At 46.4% G+C, this 24178-nt stretch overlaps 1 long non-coding RNA gene across 9 annotated transcripts in view; it reads left to right on the top strand.

Moving 5' to 3' along the window:
* The window catches only part of LOC135302606 (uncharacterized), a 43934-nt gene extending 21155 nt beyond the window's left edge, over positions 1-22779 (top strand). For 2 of the 9 annotated variants that reach the window (XR_010364195.1, XR_010364196.1), the window contains exons 2-4: positions 12894-18225; positions 18846-18921; positions 20961-22779. This is a non-coding gene — a long non-coding RNA (uncharacterized LOC135302606). The other 7 variants (XR_010364192.1, XR_010364198.1, XR_010364199.1 and 4 more) reach the window with 7 other exon arrangements.
* The last annotated feature ends 1399 nt before the right edge of the window (positions 22780-24178 follow it).

Below are 24178 nucleotides of genomic sequence, written 5' to 3'. Positions count from 1 at the left end.
GATGCTGGCTGCAGCCTGTGTTGCACTGCAGAGGAACAGGCAATCACTCCTGCATGTCTCAGTCCATAAACCAGCTCATAAATCACCCCAGCAGCAGCAGCCCAGGGAGGGGACAGGAGCTTGTGATAGTATTTCTCCATCATTTCCAGCCAGAACCCTCTTTCCAAAGTGCCATTTTCCCCTCCCTTAAATCCAAATTTAGTGCTGAAGATCCTGCTTGCTGCAGCAGAAGACCATAACCATGCCCTCTAACCGTGATGGGGATGTTAACCACAGCCCTGTGCTGTAACTGCAGCAGCAGGAATTGTGTTGGCAGGGCTTCTGGCTGCACCCTGCCTGTCAGAGGCTATGTCCTTCCAGGATCTCTCTCCCTCTGTGAGAGTTAACAAACAAGATCAATTAATTGAGCAATAAGATGCCACATTGCTGCCTGTGTCTGGACTTCTCCATTCTGACTAACAGCAGACGCTCCTCTAAGTCAGCAGCCCTGAGTCCCTGGGGAGTGTCAGAGCTTCCAGCACTCAGGTTTGCTGCAGACCAGGTCACCATGCCACTCCTGATTTCGTGCAAGCTGACGTGTGAGCACAAGCCTGCCTGTGGGGATGAGCAGGGCACCGAGCTTGCAGCCACCAGCTCCCCCAAGTAATCTGCATTTACAGATTTAATGGTTCAGCTTTGCAGCTTGCCAGGTGTAGGCCAAAACAGTTTACTTTCTCTACTTCCCCCTTGCAAATAATTTTTTTTAAAAAGTAAGTTTCAAAAGGAAGGAAAGGTAACTTTTGTGTTGTATCATAAGACTGGCCCACCAAGGTCATGCCATTTTCCCTCTTGGTTCAGAAGCCTTCCTCCAACCAGACCCCAGGCTCTGTCTTGAAGTCATTCACCCTGCCTTGTCCCCCCTGGCCACTTTGCTTCCCCTGGGTAGGCAATATTGATTTGTGGTCTCCTGCTGCTTGTGGTTACACTTTTCTTTTCCCCCCTTAGCAGCTACTAGGAATCCCTTCCCAAATCTGCCTGTTGAATGCAGAGGTCTCTCTTAAGTAATCTCCAAAATTTTCTAACAGAGGTTTTATGGTAAAGAAGATGAATGGAGAGGAGTTTAACCATGGGTAGCAAAGGGGATGGTTTTTCTGGTGCCTTCTGCTTTGTTGTATACTGCAGTCTGCTGTCCCAAAGCACCTGGGGCAGGAGGGGACTTGCCCTTGTGGAGTGTTTGCACAGCACTTCACCCCCATGACCCACCAAGGAGCTCCCAGGGAGCCCCCAAGGTGCAGTGAAGGTGGCATGCACACCCAGTAAGTTCAGAGGTGCCACCAAGTGCACAGCCATAGACAAAGTCCCACAGCTGCAGGGCAAGGAAAGCATGTACTCTCTGAAGTACAGCTGGTTTCCTCTCCAGGGTACTGGCTAGACAGGACTTTGTTCAGACATTTTATGTAATATTAAGTTGAAAAATGAAGAGAAAAAACGAAAAGTAAGTTGTCTTTGAACAGGATCAGTACTAGAGTGGTGAATAAAAGTAAGCACTTTGCCCTGCCTGGGGCTCCAGGCTCCTGGTGGGGAATGAGTAAACTTACTGCCCAAATTAGAAGTGAATGAATTTCATTTACTTGCCTTCACCTTTGATGAGCAGAATGAAAATCCCTGCCCTTCCCATGGAAACAGCAAAAGATGGGTGGGCTTCCTCAGGACCCTTATAGGTCCTGTGATGTCCCCTTCTTCACCTCCTGTCTGCCCCTTCATCTGCTGATCAAAAACCTGAATTCATAGAGACTGATACCAGGTAAGAACTATGTGTTCACTCATTTCTATTATACATCAAGAGAATATCTGCTCATCTGGAATAAAAACAGATCCAACAGCAAGGGAATCAAAAGGCAGAGCTCAGCCTAGGCAGAGGCCTTTCTCCAGCTGTGAGACCAACACCCAGCCCCTCATTGCTGTTCCTGGGCAGAAAATAGTTCCTACTGAAGACAAAGGAGATGGGGAGTGGCAGACAGAGAACACATGCTGCTTCATTTAGCAGCACATCCCAAATTTTAACTGCAATGACCAGCATTTAACCTTCTGATAAAAGAATGTGTCAGGAGGGGCTTGCAGGCTGCCAGGATGGAGGTGGCAGCCACATGAGTAGCTGCTGTCTCTGGAAAATGCTGGCAAACAAATGACACAAACCTTCTGTTATGTCTGAGCCACACAGGGCTCTGAGAGGGAATGGTCAGCATCAGGAAAAGGGCAAGGAATGGGGTTTGGCAGCTGCTGGCCTTGCAAGGGGTTGTGCCTCAGTGCATTTGTTCCAGCAAGAGTCAAATCCAGTGTCTGCAGACTGCAGTGGGAATCTGGCAGCTGGACTCCATGGGAGCTGAGCTGCTGCTTTAAGGTAGTGGCCTGAGCCCCCTGACATGGCCATGGGGTCTGTGCTGGACCCCACACCATCAGCACTGAGAACGTGCCTCACACAGGTGGCACTGACAGCAGGAGCAGGGTCTTCTTTCCCACCTCATGATGGCATCTCGTGAGAGATGGAGGCATCCCAGCTCTGCCTGAAGTGGAAAGGGTTTGCACATGGCAGTGGCTGGGCAGTGGCAGTGGCTGCTGCTGCCTGAGGTCAGCTCTCCTCCGTGGTGCCAGTGGTGCCTTGGAAGGATCTGCTGGAGAAAGAGGCCTAGCACCGAGGGACTGTGAAAGAAAGCTGAGTCTTTCTGTTCACCTCTCTTACCTCCTGCACGTCCTTGATTGCTCACTGGGGTGTTGGAAAGGCATGCCTATGCTGCCCTCTGTCCAGCACCTTGTATTGTCTCCTTTTTGACAGTGACGTTGGTGAAACAATGGAACAGGTAGCCCAGAAAGGTGGTAGATGCCCCGTCCTTGGAAATATTCAAGGTCAGGTTGGACAGGGCTCTGAGCAGCCTGATCCAGTTGAAGCTGTCCCTGCTCATTGCAGGGGCTAGGACTAGATGACCTTTAACAGTCCCAACCCAAAATATTGAATGATACCAGGACAGCTCATGTGCAGTTGATGTTACTGAGACCTGGATGCCCAGACCAAAGGGACACTAAACTTTATTTTCTCTGTCAGCTGTGGACTACCTTGCTTTGTAGTAGTGAAATTCCATCATGATAGAGAAACCCTCCAGTCTGAATGATACCATTTCAAAATAGCTTTGCTTTGTTTTCCAAAGCCTTCAGACATTTCTTACACATGTAATCCTTGCAAAATTTTCTGAGAAAGTGACAAGTAAACAGTGATTCTCACAGAGAAAGAACATGTGCTTTCCACTTCACTTACAGTCTTTGTGCCGTGAGGCAGAGGAGCTCTTGGATCGATTGGCAGCGCATGCTCCTCCTTGCTGAATGCTCCAGTAAGCCCAAAGGAAGCCAACCAGTGAGAAGGGAAAGGCAGACACATCACCAAATGGTATAATTCTCCATAAATTTTCAATACCTACTGACATGTCTCTGAATAAAGCACATCAAGCATATTGGATGGCCCAGTGGCTGTTCTACACCAAAATGTTTTCCAGCTCCTTTGTCACATACTGTCACTAAATCTCATGGAGTATCTCACAGGAAAATGAGGTGGAATTGAAATAAATTGGCCTGGAGGCAGCTGCAGGCTTGTGGGTGTTTAAAAGACTAGAAAGCATCACGTCAATTCCACAATATCAATTTGGCAAAGAACTGTTTCAGAAGTGCTATATGCTGTATTATTATTCGTGTTGTTATCAGGCCTTAGATTCAAATTTTATCAGGACTTAGATTTCAATTTTATAAAAACAGAACTTCTTTGAATATAACACCTTAGAGATTAATAAATTGTCCTGCACTGGGCAGCTGATGTTTGAAATACAGAGAACAGATGAAAGGGGAAGGAAAGCCATGGGAAGGTTCAGTTACCTGCCTGAGATCATGCAGCAGAGCATCAGACCCTAATTCACAGCCCTGGAGCTGCAGGGACATCCTGAGCCTCATCCATGCTTTGGGTGGCATGGCTTGTCACTCTTTGTGTCTCAAAATGAGTTATGCAGTAAGGGATACAGCTGGGACTGAAACATGAGGGGGAAGAGTAAAAGAGAGGAGAAAATGATGATGAGCACATTTTCAGGTGTTTTGGCTTCACAGGGGTGAAAGGAAGAGGTCAGCTGGCAGAAGCAGACAGCAGTGCTGACAGTGCCCTGGCAGAGAACAGTTTGGAAGGTGCCTAGAGAGAAGCAAGAGAGGGGAAAGGGCTGCCAAGCAGGCGTAGGGTCATGGCTGGTGAAAAGGGAGGTGAAAACTGGGGTGAAGAAGGGCCAGAGGAGCTTGCAGACAGGCTGGGAACAAGGAGGAAGGTGACAGTTCTCTGAAAGTGCTGCAAGCTGAAGACTTAGATGAAGGTTTAAACCAGGTTGCAGGGTAGACGGAGGATGCTACAGGGACAAGCAATCCCATGGGTAGCAGCAACGAAAGGAATTGCAGCAACACACCCAGCTACTGCAGCCTTCAGCTTGAGGAAATGCAGCAAGGGGCACAGAAGCGACGATTATGATCTTTTTGCTTGGGAGAAAGCACATCTGTCATTAAAACTGGTGCTAAGTCATGAAGGCAGGAGCATTAAACCCCTCTTGCTGGGAATAAAAACACAGCGGTGAAGCCAACACCCCCTGGAAAACCCAAACTGCTGCCGGGGCCCGCAGCCCAAACTCCGGCTGTGCCCCCGGGGCTGCAGGAGGGCCGGGAGGCAGCGGGGCCCGGGCGTTCCCGAGGCAGGGCCGGGCTTGTGCTGCTCGGGAGGCCCACGAGAGGGAGCCAGGAGAAAAGCAAAGGCCTCCAGGAGAAAAGCAAAGGCCTCTCCTCCGCCGCCGAGCCCCGAGCCCGCCCGGGCAGCGCGGGGAGGGCGCGGAGGCTCCGCGGGGATCCGGACCCTCACACCGCGGCCCCAGCACGGCCTGCGCGGCTGAGGGTGGCCCTCGAAGGGTTAACAACGCCTTTACACACGTGAATAGCCCAGGGAGAGATTTTGTAGGTAACCTTTGCCGTCAAAGGCTAAACCTGGCGTAAGGGGCACAGGTGGACGCCTCTGGTGGTCGCCCCTCTTCCTCCTGCTGCTGTGCTTCAGGTGTTGAGAGAAACGGGCCTTTGCCTTCGCAAAGAGGCTCCATCTCACCCCCATCGCCATGGCCATACTCCCTTAGGGGCTAAAGGGCTGGGGATGGTCCTGTCACCCTTTCTAAACCCGGCATCTTCCCTGACACCATGGAGGGAGGATGAGGAGGAGAGGGTGAGACAACTCAGCAGTGATGGTGTGGATGAAAGCTGCTTTCTCAGCACCCACTGAAGTCTTCATCTCGTAACTTCACTGGGAAATTAATGGGGCTTGGAATTGCCCAGGGATGATCCTTTGAGCTCTAAGCTCCCAAGGAAGGTGAGCACGTGTTTGTGTTAAGCCTCTGTTTAAGCCCTTTTCTGAGTCTGGTTACAGAGCTGAGCACGTTTCAGGGTGAGATCTGGACCCAGAGGAGGTACATCCACCTATTCGGGGATCTGTTCCTGTATTGCTGAAATCTGTGGGAAGAGGTGGTGCTGGCCCAGGGAGCAGCAGTGCCTGTGAACCTCCCCGTGAGGGCTCTGGAGCATCTCCTGTGCCGCAGCTGGGGAGCAGCAGCTCAGCTGACCACAGTGGGGGAGACTCTTGAGTCTGCACTGAAAGCGACGCACAGAAATTGCAGTTTTAAAAAGTGGCTACAAAGGTAAAATACAGCCCCTATTGAAAGGCAAATTAGTAGCAGGCTCTGTCTAGCAAGTGTTGAGGGAAAGTGTACAAGCCTGTGATGTTATTACTCTCCTCCCAAAGCTTCCTACCACACTGAGAGAGGCACAGTCAGGGCTGAATAAATAATACATCATAATTTTCAAGTCCCAGAGAGGTGACTCGGAGGCAGTTCAAAAGTTCAATGAATTATCAGTTCCCCTTGGGTTCATTATTTCTTTTGCAAAGGATGCTATCAATCTCTATAACTCACAAGCTACCAAAAATAATAATAAGTAAAAGATCATTATGTTGAAATATGTGTTGTAAAGCAGCATAGCAATTTAGAAGATTAATTCAGTCCAGAAGGGGCAATAGCTGCTGGCTAGAGATGGGCTGGACACCAATTACTTCTCCCACTTATTACTTCCATGGACAGAGATTGGGAAAACACCTGCAGTGCATGAATAATTCTCCTTGAGTTAATATGCTTTCAGTGCTGATTAACTCTATTTATACCTCATCTATAGTGATGCGAGCAATGTGATTCATTCCTTTATTTCTGTAACTCTCTGATAAATGGCATTTATTTGCCACCTCTGACCTCCTCATGTGCATGTGCCCATTAATCCTTCTCAGCTCGGGCTGCTACTGCCATCCCAGGCTGTTCAGTAGCCATCAAACAGCTGCTCCTCATTTTATTTCCTTCATTTAAAAGCACTCTCTCTGCTACAAAAATGTGGGTCAAGGGGGAAAAAAGATGGGAGATTTCACTATGATGATGGAGGGGGCAGTGTATTTTGTGTACATGGTATTCAGTTCTGTAGACTCTTTGTCCTATAGGGAAACCTCAAGGTACTTCTGAAGAAATAATGATCAGATGTGATGTGTTTGGAGTATTTAACCCTAAGTGACTGACAGCTGCAAGGTAAGGCACCCTGGCCATGCTTCAATAACCAAGGCATGACCAGCTTGAAATCAGATGTTGCCACTGGTGTCGCTGAGGACTAGCCTGTGTCATGGGATTACTGGAAGAGTGCTGGAACTGTCTGCCCGGGGAGGTGGTGGAGTCACCATCACTGGGTGTGTTTAAAAAAAGCCTGGATGTGGCACTCCGTGCCATGGTTTAGTTGAGGTGCTAGGGACAGACTTGATAATCTTGAAGGTCTCTTCCAACCTAGTGATTCTGTGATTCTGTGTGTGATTTTTCTTTTCCACTTTTATTTTTGGGGTTTATTTTAATTTTTATTTTCCTACCTTCTGCTCTGAGTCAGGGCTACAGGGTTCATGACCTAGGGCTTTCCCTTAAACACGTTATGGCCAAACACTCCTGAGGCTGGCAGGATGAAGTCTGTAAAGAGACCTTGAGTATATGAAACCTTCTTGCTTTTCCCCATCACTACCCAAACCCAGCAGTAAAACTTGTCTTGAGCTGGGATGTAAATGAAAAATATCTGACTGCTTGCAAGAGTAGAGAGGTTCTTTTGCTCTGTTGGAAGTGGAGATGCATTGCTCAGTGGCTGGTGGGATCCCTCACATTCCCAGTGGCAGCACAGACCCCAGTCTGAGAGAAGACTGGGGAAGTTTTTCTCCTGTTTCATCATTTAATCATCTTTGCCAAGAATAATCTTTCCTTTACATATAATATCTTACTTTTTGCATATCTTCCATGCCATCCTACATCCACCACTTGGGATTTCCCGTAATCCAGGCAGAAGGAAACTTGGCCAATCTGTTAAGCCTTGCCTGTGTTCTCCCTACAGCACAAAGATGCTTTCTGGGTGTGGGACAGGCTGGATTCCCTGGAGGAGCTGAAATACCTCTTCTAATACCTGATTCCCACTGAGCTATGAATCGTTTTCCTCTGACTTTCTGGGGGTAGGTTCCTCATTTGCATTTTCCTTTGATCATTGTTTTAAAATCTTGAGGGATTCAGCTGCCTGCTCTGTTTATCTTGCTACCCTTTTTTCTCATTCAAGGTCTCCAAACACCTTCTCTAAGAATGAGATAAAAGCTTGCACTGAAACCCTGGCTATTTTGTCTAATTCCCCAGTCTGCCTGGATCTCCTCACTGGCCGAGACAGGCTTAAATGTCATTGTACTTTTGTGTAGATGCTTCAAGATAGCTCATTGTCCTCTTTCTCCCTGCATTTCAAACCACACTTTCATTTCCAGTGTGTCCAAGGCCTTTTTTCTCAGTAGAGATCTGTGCTCAGCAGGCATCTCTGCTCTCATGGCACTTCAGAGCCAGCCATGCCCAAGCCTTTGGTGAGGAATTTGTTGCAAGTGGCCTCCTGCCACTGATCGTTGTGGTTCAGGTGCTGTCTCTGCTGGTGCTTTTTGTCATCATCTGGTACTAATCGAATTATAACTGGACAGTGAGGGGAGGCTGGGGACAAAAGGGGAGAGCTGGCAAGGGTGGGTTATATCTACCAGTTAAACCAGTTTGTGGTGGCTAAGACTGGGATCTGCCCCAAGCAGTTCAGTGCCTCTTGCTAGTGTAAAACATCCTCGAGTCAAATGAGGACACATTGCATCTGGAGATGTTCTCTGCCTCCAGAAGATCAGCAGGATTTCAAAGGCTTAAGAAAGAGGAAGGCCCTTAAAATGAGCTTTCGTAGCTCCACTGTTGTGTTTTGGCTTGGCAGAGTGATGTTTCAGGCAGAGGTGAGGTCAGATAACTGCTGGCAGAACATTGGGTGGCCAGGTCAGACTTCATCAAACAACACTGAGATCTGGAACCAGGAAAAATACTGTAATTTGAAAAAATTCATATAATTTGCTGTTTCCAGGCTCGCTGTTGAAGGAAAGTCATCAGCACTGAGAGATGGTTAGATGTGAGAGGCGGCACAACGGTCTGCAGATGGACGGACATTGGAATCAGGCTGTGTGGGGATTAATTGCTGCGAGCACAGAAAATAACCGTAAAGGGATAACACAGCTGCTGCTGGAAAAAGCAAACCTCTTGGCTTCTTGCACCACCTCATGCACAGCGTTCCCCTCCCCTCCATCTTTGCCTGCTCCCTGTGTGCTGCCATAAGGCACGTCCTGGAGCCGTGCTTAATGGAAAAGTGATTTGTCTCATAACTGCAGCTTTACACAGTGTGCTACTGTGGGCGTTACAAATTGCTAAGCAGATTTAAAGTGTTCTTTGAGTTGCAAACTGCAGTATTTCTCCACGTAGTGATTATTATTCATCTTTTCCAAGACACCGTGGGCCTGATCCTGCAATCTGCACTCCTATTAAAGTCAGTGCTGTGGGAGTACTGCCGGCATACAGACGGCAGGAGTAAGACCCAATTAATTTAGCCACAGGGAAGAGTAGGGCAGCAAACAACCTTTTTTTCCTTTCTTGTTTTCCTTTTTTTTTCTTTTCTTTTTTTTTTCTTTTTTTTCTCCCTGTCCTTGTATGTGAATTTTCTTGTCCTGTGGCCACTTTGAGAGAAGTGTACCTGGGTGCAAGCTGCTGACCAATGCAGCCCAGGTGTGCTCATCAGCTTCCTGACTCTCTGGGAACATGTTCCCTTCCACTCCACCTCCTTCTTTCTGTCTTTCACTTGGGTCAGACAACCAGTAACTCTTTATCAATGGAAATGTCATCCAAACTGAGCTGTGTGCATGGTGGGAAGGGGCACAAACAGATAATTAAAATGCCAAGTCTGGAAAAGCTGCAGGTCTAAAAATGTGGTGTGTGTGTGTATGCCTTGAGCTCTGACCCACACCACCAACCCTGCAGAGGCTGGTCCCCACCAAGAGCAAGCCTGCATGGGATGGATGCTGCAGACAGAATTTATGGGTGTGTTCCCCACCCAGCATCAGGGTCTGTTCTTGGGCAATGTGGAAAAAACCTCTGACACTCATTGATCCTATTCTTCTGGGGAAGACAACTTGGTGCTCTCCTGGAGGAGAAGACAACTCTCCTTCAGTGACTGGCCTGCTGTGCTCTCCTGCCTAGAGGTGCTGGCACCAAGGTGGTGAGCTCCATCTGCACTGCAAGGAGCACAAAACCCAGGCTGGCTGCCCTGGTGGCCCAGCCCATGGGCTTTTCTACTGGCCCTTGTGTCACTGTGTCCCAGGAGGAGACCTTGCATTAGGCTCGGTTAAAGAGCACTGAGGCAACAGCGAGCCTCATGGTGTAAGGTGTTCATGGAAACCTGTGTTGCTAAGCAAATAGGATGCTGTGCTTTGTATCAACTGCAGTGTTTGTAGCTTGGGAGATTGCATGCCTTGAGGACAGTTGTGACAGCTGAACCTCGGAGCTGCAGATACATGGTCTTGAAGGATGGCCATCCTTGAAGCCAAGGATGGGCTGGAGTCACCCCAACAGGAGGAGGGTGTTTGTGTGACTGTGACATGGGACACAGGGTGTCCTCAGCAAGGGCTCCCCAAGTCCTGCTGGGCTTTGGATGAGAGCTTTCACCATGCAGGAAAACATCTGCCCCAGATCCCAGCAGCACAGGGCAGGAGAAAACATCTCCTCCTTGTTTTTTTATGGAAGTTTTCTGGGATTTTTTCCTGGTCTCACAGAAAGCCATGACAAATCTCCTGTCACCTCCTAGGAAGGCAGTGCCAGCCAGGAACACCTTAGGGAGTGAAAAACACTCTGTCAAAAACATAGGAAAAAGCAAATGGAGAAAGATCATGATTAGTTGCTTTTCTGCCGTGTGCATGTATAATAATGAACCTTGGGAGCGAGGCCATGTTAGTCCTAATTACAGCTCTTTAAATATTTATATAGCCTAATCTGCTCACCTTGCTCTTTGGCCCAGTCCAGCATATCTGCAGGGCTGCCCTTTCCAACTCAGCCCCATTCATATATTTCACTGGCCCCTGGGGTAGCTATTTTGCTTTATCTGAGAGGGGGAAAAGAGATCACACCAGAAAGGGAAACCCCAGGTAAAAAGGGTACAGTGTTAAATAAAACAAGATGTACAAAGGCGTTGTTTTGCCTGCATAACAGGTTCATTACAATCTCCTCTCTCAACGTCATTTATACAGATTTTTAACAAATGCAAAATCTGCAGATTTCAGGAAAATTCAGCATTGGGCATACCCTGAAGAATCAACTGAGACAACTGTGCTTGTTTTCCCATGTGACCTTCATCAAATTGTAAGTGAGGAGCACTTCAGCAATGACAGAGTTAACCCCCTCTTTCACCTCTCATGCTTCATTGCAACAGGTCTGTTTAGATGTAATAGGAATGGCTGGGAGATAGATTAGGTGCTCATGGCTATGATGTGGAATTAGTTGTGTAACCAACCCCTTCTTTAGCCCTTTTCTTAAAATCCTTTTTCTAATACCTTTCCTTCAATAAACCTCAGGATCTCAGGCTCATTTCCAATGAGCTATTTGTCAACTAGAGGAGGGAAAATCCAAACAAATGTTAGTTAATATCCAACCTTGGATCACACTCACTCCCCACTCTGTACACTGAACATCTAGGGTATAAATCCATATAGTAAATGTCCCACAGCAAGGAAGCAGGCAAATGATGGACTGTCTATAACAGCATCACTGAAATGACCACCAATACGTAGAGAACAGCTGTGCAGCTCTCAGGATTTTGGTCATTTTGGCAATTTGAAGAACCTCTAATGTAGCATACTTCATCCTGAGCACCCTTATGAGCCTGTTATGCAAGCAAAACAACACCTCTGTACCTCCTGTTGTTTCCACAAAACCTTTATTAAGGAGATGTTACACCAGAGGGACTAAATTAGTTTGCATCAAAAGTGCCTGATGTTTCATGCTGCTCACTTCCATACCAAATTTGCTGGCTGGTCTAGGTCTGAAATAAATATGAAATCAAAACAGGGACCTTCCTCTGCCTCTGAAGGCAAGTAGCACAGATTAGCCATTTCCAGCCCATAATACATCTGATTCTGGATGTCATCTGACCCCTGTGCTGTTCATATGCCCTTAATAAAATATTCTTAGAATGATATTTTAATTTCATTTTTTCCCCCACTTCCAAGTGTCTGAAATAGTATTACAGTTGAGCAGGGTGATATTTTATTTCTGTGAAAACAGGGCTATGGAAAAAGTATGGCACTGTGTGGGGAGGATAGTGCTGAAACTGGTGCAGTCTATTCCTCCCTGCCTCGTATCTGGGAACAGTCCTCAGTGCATACTGCCCTCCATGCCATGCCAGGGCACTGGCTGGCACCAGGGCAGGGAGGAAAACAATGAGTAAAGAGCATAAATGATGGCCAGCACCTGGGGTCTTTTTTTTGCTCATGCCAAAGAAACCTCCATGAACAGGTGCTGGTTGAGTTCCCAGTGAAGCCATTTGGTGTCTAGGGCTCCTAAAGGCACATTTCAACTCATTCCAGTTGGCCGGAAACTTTCCAGCAAGGTTCCAGGCCAACAGCTGCTTTCTTCAGGACTTGAATGTCTTGTATAGAATGCGTTAGGTTCAGCCAAGGCTCTGGGGTGCTTTCCTCTGGATCCCTAAAATCCCTGGTCTGGGGGTGCTGCAAACTGGGGAATCAGAAAGATGTATTTGGAAAGTCTTTTCCTGGGCTAAGAAGTCTTGAGGTTAAGGGTCTGGCCCCAATTTCCTGAAACTCAGAGGGAGGGAGAAGGAAGAAAAATGTTCCTTTTGGTGAACCAGAATTCCTGATCTTCAGCAAGCTCTGGTACTAACATTGCCATCTATGCTATGTTTCCAAGCATGTTAGCCAAGTGATTGCTCCTTATCAGACTGACCTGTGGGCTCAGCACAGCCCCAGTGTCACCTTGCCTAGGTGCTGTCACTTCCCAGTGCTTGAGAGCAGCATGTTGGTTTAGCAGCACTGCACAGCCACCCTGTGCACCCTGCAGGGGCCTGAGGAGGCTCCCTCTCCAGAGCTGCACATTCAGTCTCCCTCTGGAGAGGAGGACAAGGAGAGCCACAGGGAAGGGAGGCTCTCCTGGAGCCAGTGCAGTGCTGCAGGAAGGCAAGACCTCTCTGGCAGGCAGGCAGACAGGCAGGCAGTGGTCCCACTCTTTATGCAGCTTATGAGGAGCTGGACTATGTTTCTGCAGGTATCTTCCCTGACATTATCAGTGTGCTGAACAAATTAAGGACAGTGGTAGGACAGACTCTTTTCCCAGACCACCCTCTTGCCAGTGAGAAAAAAGACAGAATTTACTTCCAGCATCTTATTTTTTTTTTCACCTCAGAAGTGCCCTAGGATCTGCCAAGGTGGACATTAGCAGAGGAAGCCAGTGATGGGCAGAGACCTACCAGATTTGAGCAATGCACTCAAATACCTTGAGAAGAGCTTCATCAAACATGGCACAGAGACAGCCTGCAGTAGCAGATAAGTATAAATACATGTCAACTATGTAATATGTATTCAAATACTAGGATAATGTATAAAACTTCTGTTCTCCAGGTATTGACTCCTTATTTCATTCATTTCACATTCAACCTCTTTCCTCCTGTACATAGGATCCCAAAATCATTAAGGCTGGAAAAGACCTGTAAGATCATCGAGTCCCCCCCATTAACCCATCACCAGTGTGTTAATTAAGCCATGTCTCCAAGTACCACATCCCATAGTTTTTGAACACTTCCAGGGATGGTGACTCCACCACTTTCCAGTGCTTGACCACCCTTTCAATGAGAAATGTTTCCTACTATCCAATCTAAACCTCTTCCTGGTGCAACTTAAGGCCATTTTCTCTTGTCCTTTCACTTATTAACTGAGAGAAGACACCAAATGCATTGCACAACTCAAAATGAAGTCAGCCAAGATTTTCAGGTTTTCTACCTCTTATCACCACCCTGCAGCTGTTATCCAGCTGCAGGGTGGTGATAAGAGGTAGAAAACCTGAAAATCCCATTCCCACGTGACCAGCAGTTTGCTCAGCTCAGCACACCTGCAGCAGCTTCAGTGACCAACACATGGATTGAACAGTTATGCACACTGTGAACCCAGTATGTGTATGACAGTAATACATCCCAGGCAGAAGAACTCTCTTGGAAAGGCTCTCCAAATCATTATTTCACTCAGCTTGATTAAGAAGATGAGTTGTCAGCACTGAGCTCCTTCAACAGAGCTCCCAAGGCTGACCAAGGTGCAGGCACATTTCAGGGTGCTGTGAAGTGCCTAGGAAGACCTCTGGGAAACTCAGTTAATTTGAAGTGCACTTGTGCTGCTCTGTAGGTCCTGTATAGGGGAAATCAAAGCCCAGACAGCACAGCACACACATGCAAGGCAAAGATGCTCCTCTGTGAGAGAGCTGGCTTCTCCTTTCCACACCTGCAGGCACAAGGAGAGCTAAGCTGGCCCCTGGTGTGCTCCTGGAGTGACCATTGCATCTTCAGACGATGAGACCTGTTTGGGTCTTGGGAGTTTGGGACAAGGCAATGTACCAGGTACCCAGTGCTGCCCCATGCCCTGTCACATCTGTCCTGGAGGTGTGGGCAGCACTGAGCCTTTGCCACAGCAGTCTGTCCTTGAGGAAGCAGAGGGAGCATTGCCTCCTCCTGAAGGGAACTGAGGAGTGGGAAGAAAGGAGGTGAATGGCATTCCTGAAACGTGGGAAAAGAAACATTTTATCATGGTTGTCATGGAAACTGGGAATGGACAATAAGCACTTAGATGTTTTATCATGTCCCTTAGCACTTGTAGCATGCAACCTGTGTGAAAAGAAGCATTATCCTTTATAGGGAAGCTGAGAGGTACCTGAATGGGGAAAAAAAAAAAACCAAAACCTGAGAGAATCTCTGCCACGGCATCCCAGCAGAGGGGCTACAGAGACAGCAGGGAGATGGCACTTCCTGAGGTGCTGCCAAAGAATGGGAATGAGGTACTGTGGAAGGATGGGCAGCACAGAGTCAAACACGTGGGGACACAGGATTTGGCATGGAGAATCCCATGGAACTCCAGAGTACATGCCACCCTTGGGCTCTCATTACTGCCAGCCTCACTTTGGCACCTTTCTGTGATCCTACATCTTCTTAGTCCAAGCAGGCATCTCACTCGCAGCTGTTCTGTTTGTGTGCTTCTCACTGCACTATTTGAGGTTTTATTCAACACATCATGTATTACTTTCATCACTCAAATTAACTTTGGTGCATTTGACTGGAAAAGGTCACATAGCTCCAGCTCAACCCCTAAATGACAGATCATGCCCACACACTATCAATACTCCAAAGAGCAAGACATTTCCCTGGTTACAATGCATTCGTAGGCCAAAAATCCCTCTCTGTCCTCAGCACACCAAACATCCAGTATGTTGTGGTCATGATTATTTTGGTCATTTTTCTTTCCCCATCTGCCTAAAACATTAAATTTCTTCCTCCTGCTCCCACTCACATTCCTCCTCCAACATTTCCTTCAGGAAATCTTCTTATGGATGTGCAAAAAAACTGCAGGCACTTATCACATGAAACACATCATGATGAGAAACACCCACCCTTCTCATGAAGTACCACCTCCCTCCTATCCATCTTCCTGAAGTACATGCCAGTGATCATCTGCAACCACTCTGCACAAAGCTAAATAATTCTTCCTTCATGCTGAAACCACCAACAAATAGCCTCCTTGGCAAGGGAAACAGAGCATACACTGATTCCAGATGCCCAGAACAAGAAGAGTTATAATGTTCATATCTCTAGGAGCAAATAGTCCCTCTCCATACCAGCACCTAGACCTGTTTTTTGCAATGACACACCATCACAGATCTTTCCACTTCCCATTATTGTCAGTGAATATTTTATAGTGATCAGTCAGCCTCTGAAAATCCACGGAAAGTACCTGGTCCTGCTGGAAAAGACCAGGTACGTGTGTCTGTCATTTACAACCCTTAAAGCCAGCTCCAACTCTTGCACATTTCCAGGCTTTTGACATGACAGAGCAGAAATCTCCCCATTTCATATCCCTGTGACATTTGTGTAGCTGATCTCCCAAGCCTGTCTGGTGAGTTCCTGATCAGCAGTAAGATGCCAGAGGTAATGGATGGACACATTCACACTCCTCTCCTGTAGCTCTGGGCTCTGCTCACTGATCTAATTGGTCTTTGTCATCCAAAAGCTTTGCCACTGGCAGTGACCATCAGTTCTGAACCACTACCTGTTCTCACCAGTTGTTGCTGCCTAAGTGAACCCCAAAACAAAAATTTCATCAAGCAAAACAGCTTCATGTAACTTCTCCACAAAATTCTATCTCATCTTCCTCTGGGATCATTTCCTGCAGTGTATCACCTCAGTATCCAGTGTCTTTGGAAACCTCAGATGTAAATTCTTCTGCCTGCCCAAATACAAATGCATGTGCATAATTCTGTCCATATTAATGAATCTCATAATCATAGCACTTAGCAGCATGTCCTCCATCTGCCAAACAGTAATTTGAAAATTGTGCCAGGAACATTAATGGGTGTCAGGAAAGGATGTGAATCACGGGAGCTCGGCGGTTTAATACGCTTACGCCTCCAGACCAGTATTCCTGTAGTTTTGGAAAGGCATCCCACAAATTACTGCCAGGAGTACAGAATAGAGGAAGGGACCACTGAACCTCAGGATATCTCCCAAGTCCTGACAAAATAGCATATGCATAAGGGTTGTCAAGAGAAGCACATTAGATTGTGATAAATAAGCAGGGTGCACCAGGGAGGTTGAGGTAGAGTGTACAATGTACATATTTATGTACTGAAAAATGCCATCCTTGTATAGACATGGCCAAAGATCTAAAATAGTTAATGTCTTTTCTATAGATGGCCCAAAGATATCATTAAAAATCTAGAGATAGATGTGGGTACCAGAGGGGGAGAAAACTGCAAGCTGTCTTCCTGATTAGTAGCTGGGATTAAATCCAGAATAGTTGATTTTCCCCATGGAGCTATACGACTATATTGTGACAAGAATGTTATTTGAATCTACTTTTTCATGGTGGGGAGAAGCATACTTCAACTGAATTTCTGTGACAGTAAGGTCTCTGGCTATGTTAAAATATATTCTGGTGCACAGCAAATACGACTTGAAGCAAAGGTCTGTAGAGAATTAGTATTCTAGATAAAGGCTTGGGTTTTGCCTGACACAGCACCAGGATGAATGGGCTGTTGTTAGGTTGAATTCTTTTCTTATTACCAAGCAGGTCTCCCAGTAGCACTTGCAAAGATAAGGAGATCAGGTCTCCAAATTCAGCGTGAAAGCTGATCACTAAATCATGATGGAAATTTATCTCTTGCTTTCAAGGTATCAGGTAGTGGCTGTTACGACAGGCTACTGTGTCAGTTTGGAGACACATAAAATACCCTATTTTCTTCACCCTTAATACCAAGATTGTTGCCTCCCCATTAATATGCCCTTTTTATCTTTTCTCTTTCATTTGATATGTAATGCTACACTTTGCTTTGCTTGGTACTTTGGTGTGTAGCCTACATCCCAAGGAGAACACAAGTGACTGTGGGTCACATTTGTTTGGTAGCAGGCCTGGCTGCAGATCATTATTCCAGCTGTCCACAGAGGATATGTAGCTGGCTGGCATATAACCATCTCTGCCTTGTAAATCTGAGGTCTCCTTTATCACATTGCTTCACAGCAGAGATAAGTGTGTCCTGCAAACACATTTCTGTGCATCTGAATCTTTTTATGGATTTGCTTTGACTGCTTTCCTTCCTTTTTTTGTGTTTGCTTTCCACAGTTATCCTGGGGAACACATTTTCTGGAAGGAATACTCACCAAGTGTGAATTTAGCATGAAAACACATTTCAGACTCATAATAACAGCCACTTACATCACAAAATAATTTCAGAAAGTTACACTCACCCACTTGGGAACAGAAACACATCACATCATCAGAATACCAACATCGTCCAAAGAACTGGACACAAATGAGACACAAAGCACAGATTATTCCAATGAAGTATTTAGCAAATAAGTCTGAGCAATAGGTCCATACATAAATATTGTGATTTCTTCTCAGATAATCTACAAAGATAAATGATTTAGCTATGTGTCAGATTAATTATTCAGCCAAATACTTGGAAAATAAGTGAGATGCAAACATTTGCTCTTAAAGAAGTCCTTTTAATCAATAATCTTGTCAGCTTCTGACATAGGAAAAATGGAAAGAGAATGAAGCATAACAGTTTCTACCTGAGGAGCATTGATTATATGTCAGCAACATCCTTGTTTTAAATCTGGAGAAGAAGCCTTTGAATGCTAGTAACTTTCTTAAACCTAGCTTTGAGTTTGTAAAATCATACATAGCATCAAGATGCTACATCTCAAAAGTTTTGCAGGGATGCTCAAGGTCACAGTCAACGTGTTTCTCAGAGAGATTCAAGAAATTAGCAAAATGGCATCTCATCTAGCTCCATTTGTTTCCTCTGTTGGATCACAAAATGTATTTCCCTCTTCTTACACCTTTCCTGAGTTACATCACAGCACCCCATTAAGGCAAATATGAATACATCTAATGACTCTCTCTTTCAGAACCACATTGAAATGCTTCTCCAAGAGAAGCAGCCTGCATCCCCCTTGAGCAATGAAGTCTGCCATCTGGTAGGTTTGTTCTTTATAGTCATTTAGAGGATATTAAATCTTCTTTTGTATGCAGAGAATTAGGTGGTGGAGGGACTTGGCAATCTATTGAAGAAAAAAAAAAAAGATGGAGAAAAAACAGTTCATAAAGGCATTGTGTCCAGAGAAGAATATTAGAGAGGCATTAAGTAGAAAGACAAAAGGCAAGCTAGCATCAGCTCCTCTGAAAGCTGTAAATCATTCCAACTCCTTGGGTGGTTGGTTAAGTTCATTGTTACTTGGGTAATTATTATTCTTCGTTAGAACCTAAGTTTCTAAACATATTTTGAAACAAAATCATCCAAAATGAGCTGCCAGAAAGACCCAATGGCGTGAAGGGGAGTCATGGAAAAAATATGTTCAAACAGAGCCTTTGAGGAAACCTGCAACTTTTCATTTACGTAGCTACATTGCTTATCTTTGGAAATTAGGGCTGTTTCAAGCTATTGTCTTTGGTTACTGAGTAAGTGTTGAAGGCAGCAGGCTCCTTGAGGGAGAGAGAGTCTCCAGACAAGGTTTCTGGTGTACCTTGGAGACTTTCACTGACCCTCTAACCTGGAGACTAATGGAGCAGGCTAATGCTTCCAAATCTGTTGTTTCAGCAGTGCCAGTGCCTGGGTGGAGGGCCCCTCTGTGAAGTGGAGGCTGTTGGCAGACTCTTCCAGCTGGAAGGATCAGGTAAATCCCAACAGAGTGCAGAGCTAGCAAATCTGTGGGCATGCTACAAATTCAGGAGATTTGGGCAGAGTCTGATTATCTAAAGCAAATGCATTACAGTCATTGATGGCATGGGATTGATTGATTGATTGATTGATTGACTGATTGCAAAGACATTGCAGCTTCCAAAACAGGGATAACAACTCTAGAAGGTTTAAGCAAGGCCATAAACCTAAGTTAGATCCAAGTTAATTTTATTTTAATGCTGATAGCTGTTGAGTCTTTAAGCATTCGGTTTGTATGTGAGGATACAAAAATCTTAAGAAGAGTGAGCTAGACAGTGTCACCACAAAGTGCAGAATAGCCCTGAAATTGAAACCCACTGTAGCACCTGCACTAGGGGAGGTGCCCAGTGCCACACAGAGCAGCCCTGAGCTAAGTTTTCTCAGTAGCAGCAGTCAGGGGTGGCATTTTGTGCCACCCTATAGTCTCACATTGCAAACTCATCCAGACTTGCAGGACACAACTGGCCCAGCCTCCTACCTGGGACTACATAGTCTCCTCAGGGCTCATGTAGGTCAGAAACTCTCTAAAAAGGGAATTCAACTGTTCTTGAACCATGGCAAAAATGTAAAAAGCCCTCACAAAAATACTATACACTCCCAAGAAGTGCTGACCATGCACAGGGCAGCACCTACACCACAAAATTGATCCATGTAAGCCAGCTGGAACAACCAGATGTAAATTGGAGGAGCCCTCTGGCTCCCATTGCTACCTGTAGGAAAAAACAACCCTGTAATGAGCAGCAGCAGCAGATTTCCAAACCCCTCCACTACTTCTCCAGATTCACAGTCAGTTTCCTACCAGACTCATGTGTCAGCAGGTCATAAAAAGTTTCAAGTCTCCTTTTCTTTTCCTGGCATTCTGGAAGGAGTTGTACTAACAATGAGCCACTGCTTGACAGCTCTGAATCCCAAGCTGTTGGGATACAGTGTGACTTCCAACATATTGCTTCCAGCCCCCACCACCCACGGGGAATGGCCTGGCAAGGGGAGAAGCACAGCCTGTTAGGAGGAGCCTTCCACAAAGAGATCCCTTATTCCCTGCACTCATGGCAAAGGCAGCACCCACATCAGGCAACGCCAAGCAGCCAGTTCAGCTTCTGGCAGGTCAGGAGGTCAGAGGAATGGTGGTAACTTCACACATTTTGTGTGCTGCATGGCCCAAATCAAAGACTGCAGACCAAAAGATACCACAGCGAGAAACTATGGAGATTTTTTTTTTTCCATCTTGAACTGCAGCTACAAACCCATGCAGGAAAGCTAACCCTAGGAGGCTGGAGGAGAAAGCAAAACATTAAACACCACCAACTGCTGTCATTGGATCTGGCTTTGCTCCAAGGTCTGGTGCAGCTGAGATTGATTAGGATATATAGTATCCTGGAAACAGTCAGTACCTTCAGCTGATTATAAAGCCATTTTAATTGTCTTGCCACCACCATGGCAACCATACCCCTAACTACAGCCTCCAGGTGAGGAGATGGGCTGTTGGAGGACAGTCCAGTGCCTGTAGACCACATCTGATGATGATGCAGTGATTCAGACAGATAAAACCTTGCTTCAACACCAGAAGGGACCAAATTCAGAGAAGTAAATTAAGCCAGTACTGTAATACATGGTAGCCTATTATGATAGCCAACATTTAGCATAAACATTTAAATGGACATTTAGTATTATAGTGGGAGGCCTCCTGTTACAGCAGTCTCTGCAGATCTTATCCCATCAAGAACCCCTGCAGTGCAGCACACCCACGTTGGGGTAGGCAGGGCCACGTTCCCTGCGCAGCAGCAAGGAATGAAGATGTGTGGCCTTGGAAGCATATCAGGGAGTGAAGCTTGAGGAGGGGGAAAGTGCATAGGGGAGGATGGGAAAAGCATGTAAGCAGGAGCTCTGCAGCCAAGGAACAGCAGGTGTTTTAATAAAAAGTACCTCTTCTCCTTCCAGTAAGTTTTTGCTGTTTAATATCAGAATGCTTTATGTGATCCTTTGTTATTTCTCCAGCCTGAAGCCCAAAGAGCCCTGGCACCTGAAGCCTCTTTGATTCCTATGCTCAGTGCAAGTTAATACACCTCAGCTCCCCTGCTTCAAACAGAGCCCCAGCATGACCAGATTCTCTGACCCAAATGCCCTTGTACCAGGTGAGAACTGATCCTTTAGCTGCTGCCTGGTTTGTGTGAGAGCTGATCCTGCCATTGGCCAGCTGGTTTGTGCCTGTTTGGATTGAAGAGCTGTGCTGCCTGGGTTTTCCTTCATGATATGGAGCCATGCAACCTTATGTATTATGAGGTGCTTCACAAAAACAGCTTTTAAAATAATCAAATATCTGCAAATGAATTGGAAATGCTTCTTTCCCCGATCTCTGCAAGGACATTACTCAGTCAAATGCATCCAGAAAATTGAAGGACTGAGAATTTTCAATCAGGACTGGAGTGATTAATAGTCTTGGAGCACTCACGTGCTGACATGCCCACTGAACAACACGGTGTGACATCTCACAATTCACAATGAGAGGTGTGTCCAGCAGGGATAGCAATCCACAAAGAGGGGAGAGGTGGGAGAGGAAAGGTCAAATATCCAACATTAAATTCACAAGGTTAATAATGCCTTAGCATCATGCATATTCATCTGACTCCTTCACTTAAGCTGAGCCAGCTGTCCCTGCTTCTGACATTTTCCTACAACAGAGGCAAAAGAAATTGGTTCCTTTTAATCTATGGCAGAAAAGGTTTATGGTAAGAGATGCATACTGTATACATGCTGTGTAGATGGGCAGTTGCCTCTGCTCAGCTGATGCCCTGATTTATCAAGGCATGTGGAAACAGCAGGACACATGCCATGAAGAAGCAAGGTGAGAGCTGCATTGGAAAATGGAGCGACACCTGTGTGCAAGTGCTGCTGCAGACATGCAGCTCTGGAAATTGCATGTCCAGCCTGTGTGTCTTTGGCCATAATAACAACTCAGATTTTGGCTAAGGCTCAAGGCAGGGGCAGCTGGCACATGGGGGCTTGCACAGATCCTTTTCCTAAGATCCCAGAGGTGGGCACATGCATGAGGTGCCATCCTTGGCCTCAGCACGGGCACTTCTCACCAAGCACCTTGGCCATGAGTTCTCATCTGGATGAAAACTAGATGAGTACAGGATGAGTGTCCTTCCCACACCAGTCTTATCTGGATCTGAAAATGCAATCCCCTTCTCTTGGAGCCAGTAATTATTTCCATGGGATTAATTTTACAAAGACACCTATCCAATACTTGTGGTCTCCTGGCATAATGAATCATGAAATTAAATTCAGTCTGTGTAGTGTTCAGATCAGTTGCACAGGAATAATACTGGTTGACTGGCACTTATCCTGCTCATTATTGAGAGAGCTTTTGCCATACAGCCTATTTTAGAAACTGCAGTGGGCTTCAGAAACTACCAGTATGGGACTTCCAGGAGCCCACACAGAGGATATTCCACCCATATCCTCTGCTTTCCCAACTGGAGTCTGATCAATTTGCCCATGGAGCAAAGCGAATTTCCCACTTGAGACCTCAAGGGTTGGAAATAAAACTCCAGACTTGTCCTGGAGAGCACCGGGCAGATATTATTTGCTTCTGAATGTTTACTCTAGCTGCCATGGACACACCTTGAGCCCTACAACACTCTACAGGTCACTGTGGGTGTCAGCAGAAGACAGAATGTCCCACAGTGCCCACCAGGCTGGGTGCAGCCTCTGAGGCCTATCTGCCACTTGAGACTAAACAGATCCTGTGGTGGAGACAGAAGCTTGCTCTTGTTTGGGGCCACAAAACCAAAATAAATTGTTTCCACAAAGCTCAAAATAGCTTTAAACCATTGTTTTCCTTGACAGTAGTCACTGTCTGTCTCTGCTCTCCACCTTGCCTTTTGCAGCTCATGGTGAAGCAGCTCGGGAAAATGCACAGGCAGACACTTGCTCATGGAGAGTAGAAGTGAAAGCAGGGGAAAAGTTCCTTGGAGGAATTGCACTCTCCCACAACCTCCTTGCAAGATTCTGGTGCCCTTAGATACAGGTGGCAGAAGCAGTTTCTCTGGAGAACAGTGGAACAGCTTGTCCAGCCCCAGGTCTGGATCCTGCTCTGTCCCACCCAGCACCTGCACTGCACAAGGGGTATTCCCTGATGGGATACCTCCCTGATAGGGTGCACATGCACCCTACTATCTCCCTGGGGTGCTGGTGCCAAGGACACCTCCTGCAAGATTTCCTGCAATCCCAGTGTTACTGGGGAGTTTGTTTTATTCTCCATAGGATAAATCTCCCCTTGCAGCTACTCTGTCCTCAGGCAAGAATAACTCAGAAGTCAAGGAACAAAACTGTCAGAAACAATTGGCCAGCCCATTGCCACGTGGGGTTCATTATCAGAACACTGATCTATACAGTGAAGTGTATATATATTGAATATATAGGATTAAACCAATAGCTATGTTTTATATACACTTACAAAAAGTGTATATAAAAAGCACAAAGTGCATAAAAGGTGACTGTTCAAGAGCAGCTTCCAAAGAAAGCCTACAAACTGGTTCTTGGGTGGCTGTTGGGTTGGAATTCATACCCATAACCCCAGCACTAGAAAAATTCCAGTAGATATACTCCCTGTGTAGAGTGTACATATACCTACATATACATCCTTTGGAAGGAGCTGCTTTCACTCCCAAATGGGTTTCCTGGGCACGAGCACAGATCCTTCTCATCCACCATCCTGGGTGCATGAAGAGCTGACTGCAGCTGTGCCACCACTGTCCCACTGCCCCAATGGAATTACCTTCCACCACTGCCCACAGAGGCAGTCTCTTCCCTTAAATCAGCAGCAGCTGACATTTTCACCCCCACCAGCCAAGCATGAATGACCCTGAAACGCAGGCTGAGCTCCTTATTTCCTGACAGCTTAAGACAGAGCAGAGGAGATTGAAGCAGAGGTTACACACTGCCCCCTCCTCACCTGCAGCTGTGTTTCCCCTGGATGCTCCATGCACCTTGAGCCATCCATGGATGCTGGCATTCGTTTTGCAGGACCTCCCATCAAACAAATGCTGGAAGGGTCTCCTCTGGTTGACACCCATCTCCCATTCAGTGTTCCCATGCTTGTGTGCTTGTGCTGGAAGCACCACTCTCAGGAAAAAGGCACTAAAGGAAAGGCCTGTTCCAGCAGCCGTGGCACATGTCCCTCCTTTGAGCCTGCCAGCGAGGGGACCCCA

The sequence above is a fragment of the Passer domesticus genome, chromosome 6 (genome assembly GCF_036417665.1).
Source record: "Passer domesticus isolate bPasDom1 chromosome 6, bPasDom1.hap1, whole genome shotgun sequence".
NCBI lineage: Eukaryota > Metazoa > Chordata > Aves > Passeriformes > Passeridae > Passer > Passer domesticus.
Note: the sequence above shows the minus strand (reverse complement) of the source record. Positions and strands in the feature narration are given on the sequence as shown.